This window comes from Sarcophilus harrisii, chromosome 2 (assembly GCF_902635505.1).
Source record: "Sarcophilus harrisii chromosome 2, mSarHar1.11, whole genome shotgun sequence".
NCBI lineage: Eukaryota > Metazoa > Chordata > Mammalia > Dasyuromorphia > Dasyuridae > Sarcophilus > Sarcophilus harrisii.
The window spans coordinates 305,964,888-305,974,102 of NC_045427.1; the positions used below are offsets into that span (position 1 = coordinate 305,964,888).

The 9,215-nt window shown below is 38.3% G+C and overlaps 1 protein-coding gene across 2 annotated transcripts in view; it reads left to right on the forward strand.

The window, feature by feature from the left end:
• LTBP2 (latent transforming growth factor beta binding protein 2) overlaps nt 1–9,215 on the forward strand; it is a 183,917-nt gene that overhangs the window by 90,607 nt on the left and 84,095 nt on the right. The gene's annotated exons all lie outside the window — the stretch shown is intronic.

Consider the following 9,215-nt stretch of genomic DNA (forward strand, 5'->3'; position numbering starts at 1 on the left):
GTGCTTAGGATAGTACCTGGCATTTTTGTTGTTGTTCAGTCATGTCTGGCTTTTTACGTCCCCATGTATTGCCCATGGGATTTTCTTGGCAAAGATACTAGAGAGTGGTTTGCCATTTCCTTTACTAGTGGATTAAAGCAAACAGGGTTAAGAGACTTGTCCATGATCATACAAATAGTAAATACCTGAGACTGGATTTGAATTCAGATCTTCCTGACTCCAGACCCAGCACTTCATCCATTGAGCCATCCAGCTGCTTCCTGGCATATGAAAGGTGCTTAATAAATGCTTGTTTCTTTTAGCTTTCTCCTTTTTCCACCTTTTTCTTATAATAGAAAAATACTTCCGTAAAACCAAAGGCATTGAGCTGGCCTTTGTGAAGCATATGAGGCAGGATATGAATTCAGGTTCAGAGAAAATCTTTATTCAAAATCCATTTTAGATACTAGCTGTATGACTCTGGACAAGTTATTTAACTTTTTGTGCCTCAGTTTCCTCATCTGTAAAGAGGAGATTGGATTCATTGGCCTCTAAGGTCCCTTCCTTAGGAGGAATTCTGGCTCCCTCAGTTCGTCAGAAAGGTTCTTTGAGTTTGTGGGGGGGGGTCCTAAGTCAGGGTCCAACTTAGGAAGGGCAGAAGTGTTTTCTGGATCAACTGTTGCTGAGCTTAGACTCTGTGCATATCAGCAGAAGGAAAAAAGGAAAGTGGGAATGAAGCATTTATACAACTTCAGCTCTGTGCCAAGCACTATGTCTATAATGATACTGGGAGTTCAATGAACTCTGTGCTTCTCCCTCACAGTCATCCATCCAGTGGGCTCTGGCACCCTTGGCCATATATGGAGTCTGTTGCATATTTCAAAAGGTTTTGCTCCTATGGCCAGGTAGGGCCTCTCTGGGGGCCAGAAGCCTGACTGAAAGCAAAACATGACTGCCCTCCTTTGCTTCTGAAATTCTTTCTTTTCTTCAAGCACTTTATACCCACAGCATCTTCTCTAGACTCATATTTCCCTTTGGATTAGTTCATAGAAGGGGCAAGGCCAGGAGCAGCAGAGGCACAGAAAGGGGTTGCCTTTGGTCTTAGACCATACAAGTAGCATTTACATTCCTTCCTTCTCTAATTCCATGGGTGCGTTCCTAATTTTTTAAAATTTAACTTTAAAATTTTTTTAAATTAAAATTTAATTTTAAAATATTCATAATTTTTTGGTTTTGTGCTTTTAAAAACATTTTTGGCCACTCTCTAATGTCTCCTCTTTATTTATTTTTCCTCTCTTCATCTTCTTTATAAGAAAGAATCACAGTTCACCAACATAAAGTAATGCATTATGGTCTGGCAGTGTATGCCCCATTCTGCACCTATAGGTTACCACTTAATCATTTCTCTGGCTTCATGATTGGTCATTTCATTCATCAGAGTTCTGAAAGTCTTTTTTTACATCATGGAGACTATTGTGTAAATAAATTGCTCTTGTTCTGCCTAAGTCACACAGTTAACTCTTCAAATCCAGCACCCCACCATTGCATAGCCACAGGGTCACTTGCCTCCTTGGGAAAAGAAGTATTTGTCTCTCGAGCTCTTCTTTCTGGCTCATGTCCTTGCTTCCTTCAGTCTTTCCTTCCTTCCTTCCATATTCAGCAGGGGAAACTAAGTCTTTGAGAGGCTGTGACTTGCCCAAGATCACACAGTCAATGAATGCATTTTTCCTGCTCTCACCATTGCCATCAGCCTCCCAGGAGCAGGAGGCACCTGGGGATACCTAGAGGGAGTTGTATTAGGGGTAGATATTGGACAGGATGTTGAGAATGGGAGGAATAGAGAATTATGCAGCTTAGTCACGTGGGAGAGGAGCCTTGACCAGGCCTGAGCTAAATTTGAAGGAGTTCAGGGATGGGAGTATTAGTTTTGTCCAAATGGAAATTCAGGAGCCATTGGCTGATAATCATCACTGAAGTGTGTCCTGCTTGTCCAAGTGCCCAGAAGCTGTCATGGTGGGTGGACCTTGAGAACTGAAAAACAGTGAAAGGGAAAAGAAATGAGGCTCTTTTGCAAGAAGCTATGCTAACTGACCTGGTAGAAGCACTGGGGCTTGGGGGAAAGAGAGAAGTAGGTGCCTTTTTGCTCAGAGAGAACCCTCACACTCTACTTGGCAATGTTTCTGGCCATTGGCACGGGTAACCAGGGTGGTCTTGCCCAAATTTGTACCTCTGCCTTGGGAGTTATAAGGGAAACCTTCCCTTTTAAGGTTACCTTCCACCAAATCTGATTTTGTTTGTGCTTATATACATACATGTCATCTCCTCTATTAGAATGTAAGGCTCTTAAGGACAGAGATGGTTTTGCCTTTTTTATTTTGCATCCCTAGGCTTAGCATGATACCCAACACACAGTAAATAATAAATGCTTATTGTTTGATGGAACAATCCATCACAGAGCCCTCTCCCCCAAAATTTGACCCTGTTGGATATAAATGGTCTGACATCTGGTCCCATAATGTCCTCAGCATGAACATCTGTAGCCCCTGACTAACCCTGACCCTGACCCTCCTTGCCTATTTCAGAAAGTTCTCCAGAAAATAATCTGAAGCTCATAAATTAAACAGGATATCACTTTTAATTCTCATTTTAAATGCAATGAGAGTCTCATTACACCCAACTGCATGGCCTGGGTCCTATTATAAGGGAAGAAACAGACATGGGAAGCATGCAAAGGCTGAGCCAGTGCCCATATTTTGCCTGGAGCAAAGGCAGCAAGTAATAGAACACACAGTGTTCTGCAGGATGGTTTCCTATGGGAAACTCCCCATAGGTCATTGCTCTGCCCGTACCCTAAAGCCTGGGGTAGGGATTGGAACAGCATCCACGCCTCCCCCACTTCCCCCACGGTACAGCCAGACGTTGGACTGCAGATTAAGCTCTTGGGCGTGGGTATATACACAGTCCCCAGACTTGGGTGGGTGTACAGTCACATCCTATAAGCCAATACATTTCTGGGAACTGTCCCACCCATCCCACCCCCCATCCCAGTGATGTGCCAGCCGAGTAACAGCATCCCAGGGACTGAGCTGTCCAACAGGGTCCCTCCATTAAATCGTTTCCAGTTTTAGTCTTGGCCACATCTCACCTGATGCCCACAAACCTTCTCCTCCTTGCCCCCCCCAATGGAGCTGGCAGGCTCTGTGCTGGGTCTGGAGCGCACATGTGTGCCGGGTGTGGGAGCGTAACTCCGTGACTCTGGTCAACCGCACCCACAGCCACCCGGGCCCGTGCTGCCCCCCGTTCCTTAGCTCTCCCTCCTCAGCTGCGAGTAGGACAGACTTCAATGGATCATGTTTCCTCTCCTGGTCAGGGGGTCTTAGACACTCTTTGGTACATCTCAGGAAGCTGGGCACCCGGATCCAGACCCCTGGAATGTCAAGCATTCCATCGCTCCCAGAAAGAAATAACAAAGACCCGGGCAATGTAAACATTTGCAAATGCATTAAAGTGCAGCTGGGCATTGTATAGAGAAGGAGCAAGATGGATGGAGAGCTTGTTTGGGTTGACTGAGTGCCAGGGACCCAACTCCTTAGTAAAGCCTAGAGCTAGGGGATGTTTTTTTCAACTCCCATAGGACATCAAACAAGTGCTACTGTGTGAAAAGCAGATTTGAGGAAAAAATGAGGACAGGCCTTATAGGGCCTCCGATGCTAAGTAGGTTAAGGAGATTTAGGACTAATCCCGAGTTCAACCCTTGGACTAAGTAGATGAGGCTTTGGATTGTACAACCTCCTTTGAATATGAAATGATAATGAAAAGATTCATTAACCCTCCAAGGTGCCATCTTTCTATCTGTTAAATGGAGCTACTGCCTAAAGGTAAACTACTTCTTTAGTAGAAAAGAATCAGATCACAACCAAAAATTGTTGCCAGCAGACTTCTGGATTTCCTGACTTTTGGTGCTTGTAACTTTTTGCTAAAGAAGTTTCTCTGAGAACATCGCTGTCTTCTGGAAGCTAAACAATGGCCATCACAATGATGGCTTTAAAGTGTCAGTTACGGTGCCCAGACATAGCCGCCTTTTTAGAAAAGTTCTATTTGCTTCGGTGGTAGATCCCAGAATCTAGCCTGCATGGTAATTCCTTCTCCCTTCTCTCCCCTCCTGTCTTTATACTAACACTGGATTGAAGGCTGAGTGCCCCTGCAGAATGTGCCCCTCAGAACTTTCAGGATTTATCTTCTCAGTCCACTGGGGTTTATTGCAGTGTTCCAGCTCAGAGACTCGTGCCCTCTCCTACTACTAATCCTTAGACTCCATAAGTTCTCCATAGCTTTCAGAACACACTTTTATATACTTTTATTGGTGCCACATTTTTTAGTTTTTATCCCAGAGCAAGAGGGGAAAGTTGGCTTGGCACTGGCTATGTCAACCCCAAAGTTCCCTGTTGCTTGGGCATTTAGGGATGGCACACAGTTACAGCTCACTCTGATGGGTGGCAGGGTTTTGTTTTGTTTTTTGCCATGAGATGCCCTGATAATAGCTGATTTCTCCTAAAAATCTAAGATTCCCTCTTGACCTTTCTTGAAATTTCCATTTCTCCATCTCTGCTTTCTATAAGGCACCCTTCTGCATCTCTACCATATTTGACTGATTTGTCTGTTTTGTTGATGTGTGGACCAGGCAAAAGAAAATCATCAAGAACTTTAGATATGAGATTTCATTTTTTAAAAATTGTTTTCCCCCAGTTACATCTAAAGACAATCTTTAACATTCATTTTAAAAAATTTTTTGAGTTCCAAATTTTCTCTCTTCCTCCCTTACCTCACTTCTACTATAAGCCAGTAAGTAATTTGATACTGGTTATACATGTTCAATCATGCAAAACATATCACCATATAGTCGTGTTGAAAAAGAAGACACATACCCAAAGGAAAGAAAAAATTTTTAAATGTACAGAAAGTGAAAATACTATGCTTTGATTTGCATTTAGACTCCATAAGTTCTTTCTCTGGAAGTGAATAGCAATTTGGAATTGTCTTAAATCACTGAATTTTGGAGAATAGCTAAGTCACACACAGTCAATCATTATAGAGTATCATTGTATAATGTTCTCTTGGTTCTGATCACTTTACATCGATTCATGTAAGTCTTTTCAGGTTTTTCTGAAATCTGCCTGTTTGTCATTTCTTATAGCACAATAACATTCCTTCACTGTCATGCACTACCACTTGTTTAACCATTCCTCAACTGATCGGCACACCCTTAATTTCTACTTTTCTGCCATTTCAAAAAATGCTACTATAAATGTTTGTACATTTATAACATTGAATATATGTATATATGAATATATATAAATATGTGTATATAGTGTGAATGTTATGTATAATGACATTATATTTATATGTATACATACATATTTGTGTGTGTGTATGTTTCCATATGTTGATCAAAGAGAACTGGCATTTTAGTCATTTTCTTAGTATAATTTCATTCTATTCTAGAGTAGTTTGACAAATTCATAGTTCCAAGAACAATGTATAACTGTGCCCTTCTACAACCTTTTCCACAATTACTATTACATTTTTTGCTTTGCCCACTTGCTGGGCACAAGAAAGTGCTTATATCTTAAAGTATTATATAAATGTTAGTTTTTATATGTATCCAGGCTTGCCTCTATCTTGGATTTGGGAAAAGCTGTTCCAAATGACACACTCGTGTTCACTGATTCAAGGTTTGGTCTGTACCCCTTACTGATTCTGTCTCTGACTGTTATTTGGATAAGACCCAGCAGATACTAGTCTTGGGGGAAACCAGAAAGAAAAGTGAGGTTTGTCTTTGGCACAGTTCTCATTCCTCTTTTCACTGTCCCTTTCTTTCATCTATGCTCTTTGCCTCAGGCCATATTCAATTACCCATACTGCTCACTCTCTAAAATCACATATAAATTTCTGAAATCCTTTTTACCTTTAGAGTATGAGCTTGTTAGCCCCTCCTAGAATCATATGCATTTTAATATACCTCTAATTCCTTTCTTCAAAAAGGCAAACAATCTTTATCCAATGAATTAGCATTATCCATAGTGCTAAAGCACTAAACATTTTTTCCCATTAAGATGGGGGTAAAGCAAAGATGACCACTGTCATTCACTATCATTATTTAATATAGTTTTAGACATGCTACTAACTTTGATGATAAGAAAGATAAATTCAGGTAATATGCTTAGGCAAATCAGAAATAAAATTATCTGAAGCTAGACAGCCCTAAAAAATTAAATGAAATGATTCCAGTAAAGTAGCAGGATATAAAATAAACCCCCCATTCAGCAGCTTTTTAGTATCATTACTTTAATAATCCAATGAGAAGAGATAGAAAAATATATTCCATTCAAAGTAACTATAAAATGTACAAATTATCTGGTAGCCTACCTCCCAAAATGTGCTTATATGAATATAACTACAAAACATGTTTAGAAAGATGCTATTAATAATTAAGATTTTATTTTGTTAATAAACAGAATTTTATTTAATAAAAATAAAGGAAGACAAATAATTGAAGAGTTATTAATTGCTCATGTTTGGATCAAGCCAATATAATAAAAAGGGTCTTATCACCTAAATTAATTTAATGCTTACCAAACTAATAAGGAGTCATTTTATAAACCTAGACAAATCTTTGGAATAGGGAACAAAATGGTCAAGGGAAATTATGAAGAAAGTGTGACTGAATGAGGTCTAGCATCACTGGATCTCAAATTATACTATTAAGCAACAATCATTCAAACACGCTATTATTGATTGATAAATGTAAAAGTTGATCAAAGAAACAAATTAAATAGTTTACTACAAATAATTAAACATAGTAGTATAATGTTCAAAAAAGCCCAAGGATGCTAATTACTGGAATAAGAATTCCCTACTTGATAAAAATTATTAGGGAAACTGGAAAAAATCTGGCAGAAACTCTTTAGAACAATGCCTTATGCCTTGCTCTATAATAAAATCTATATGGATTTATGACACACATATATATATATATATATATAAAGATCATATCATAAATAAAAATTAGAGAATAAAGTAAAGAAATATCTTTCACAAGGTGTAGAATTCTTAACCAAACAAGGGACTTTACAAAGCATTATCCAAGTGTGAAAATACTATTTATAAACTATAAAATGAATCTTTTTTGCATAAAATTGAAAAGCTTTTACACAAACAAAAAATGTGTACCTAGCTGACACAGTGGATAGAATGGTCAGAGAGTTAGAAAAACTCAAGTTCAAATCTTGTTCAGGCACTTCCTAGCTATGTAACCCTGGCAAATTATGTAACCTCTTTTTGCCTCAGTTTGTTCATCTACAACAACTATAATAATATCTAGATTGTAGGGTTGTTGTTAGGATTAAGTGAAATAATAGTTATAAAACACTAAACAGTGCTTGGCATATAGGAAGTATTATATAAATATTACTTGGGGTTATTTTTTGTTTGTTGCTGTTGTTTTTAAAATCAGAATAGTAACAATTATAACTGTTACTTTCCACATCTGTAAAATAAGAATTGATTAGATGGCCTATCAGGATCCTTCCAGTTTTAAATCTATGTTCTACGAGAAATTAAAAATTATCTAATCCAATCTGTTCATGTCATATTCAAGGAAGCTGATAGTATGTCTATGTGTCAAGAGATGGGCCACTTGTTTTGTCCATCAGACTGTGCCTACAAAGGCAAGGAAAGTTGGTGACTGAGATAAACAAACACAAGGAAAAATAAGCACCTTAGACTCAGTGACAAACCATGTTTCTCCCCTACCACACTGGGCTTCTTCCTTTCCAGAATTGTTCTCTATAGACTGACTTCTCATTCTCTTTCCTTATTGCTATCTCAAAGCAATAACTTATAAAATTCAGTTCCTCACACTTATTAATTCCTTTGTATATATTATCCCAACTGAGTCTTATAAAAATTGTATTGTAGGCCTCTTTGTTCATTTCTATTGGCATCTTCTGTTTTTATATCACTTTCAACCCTGCAAGGATCCTTATTATGATTTAGTGTCCAGCACCTAGTACAATACATTTTGTTGTTCAATTGTTAAATCATGTCCAGTTCTTCATGATCTTATGAACCATAGTATTCCAAGCTCTTTTGTCTTCCACTATTTCCCAAAGCCTGTCCAAGTCTTTGTTGTTGCTTTCATGACACTATCTGCTCATATCATCTTTTGCCATCCCCTTCTCCTTTTGCTGTCAATCTTTCCCAATATCAGGATCTCTTTCAATGAGTCCTCTCTTCTCATTAAATGACCAAAGTATTTAAGCTTCTGCTTCATATTTTTTCATTACAATAAATAAGCTGAATTGATTTCTTTAAGTATTGACTGATTTGATCTCCTTGCTGTCCAAGGAATTCTCAAAAGTCTTTTCAAGCACCATAAATTTAAAAGTGTCCATTCTATGGTTCTCATTGTCCAGCTCTCATAGACATAGATTACTATTGGAAAAACCATAGTTTTGACTATACAGATCTTTGTTGGCAAGGTGATGTCTCTGCTTTTTAGTTTGCTGTCCAGATTTGCAATAGCTTTCTTTCCAAGGATCACCTTTTAATTTCATGGCTTTACTCATTATTGCAGGGATCTTTGAGCCCAAGTATATAAAATTGGACATTTTTTTCTTCTCTTTATTTGCCAGGAAATGTTAAGCTTCAAACCAACTTTTATAGTTTGCTTTTACCTTCATCAAGAGGTTTCTTAGTTCTTCTTTACTTTCTGCCATCAAAGTGTTATCATCTTTGTATCTGAAACTATTGATATTTTTTCTAGTAACCTTAATATTCTGGCTTTTGATTAATCTTGAACAATGTACTTCTCATATAAGTTAAATAAATAATGAAAACATTTCATAAATGCCAATTGATTGGTTGATTCCCATTTCTATTTGAACCTGATGCCACTGGATTAAACAACTCACCCAGGGTTACGTAATTACTGCATATTTAGGATAGATTCAGGTCTTCCTAGCTCAAAAGCCAGCTCACTGTTCATTACACTGAACTGCCTCTTTCAGAATCAACTTCAGGGAGAAAATATCAGGAATGGTAGGTTTAATGCCCAATATAATCCTATCCCTGGTCCTGATATCTATAGAAATCATCATTAGCTGAATACAAACCCACTGAGAGGATGGCAAAAGAAAGTGATCAGGACAGGTGTGGCAAAGGAATGAATTCTAGCC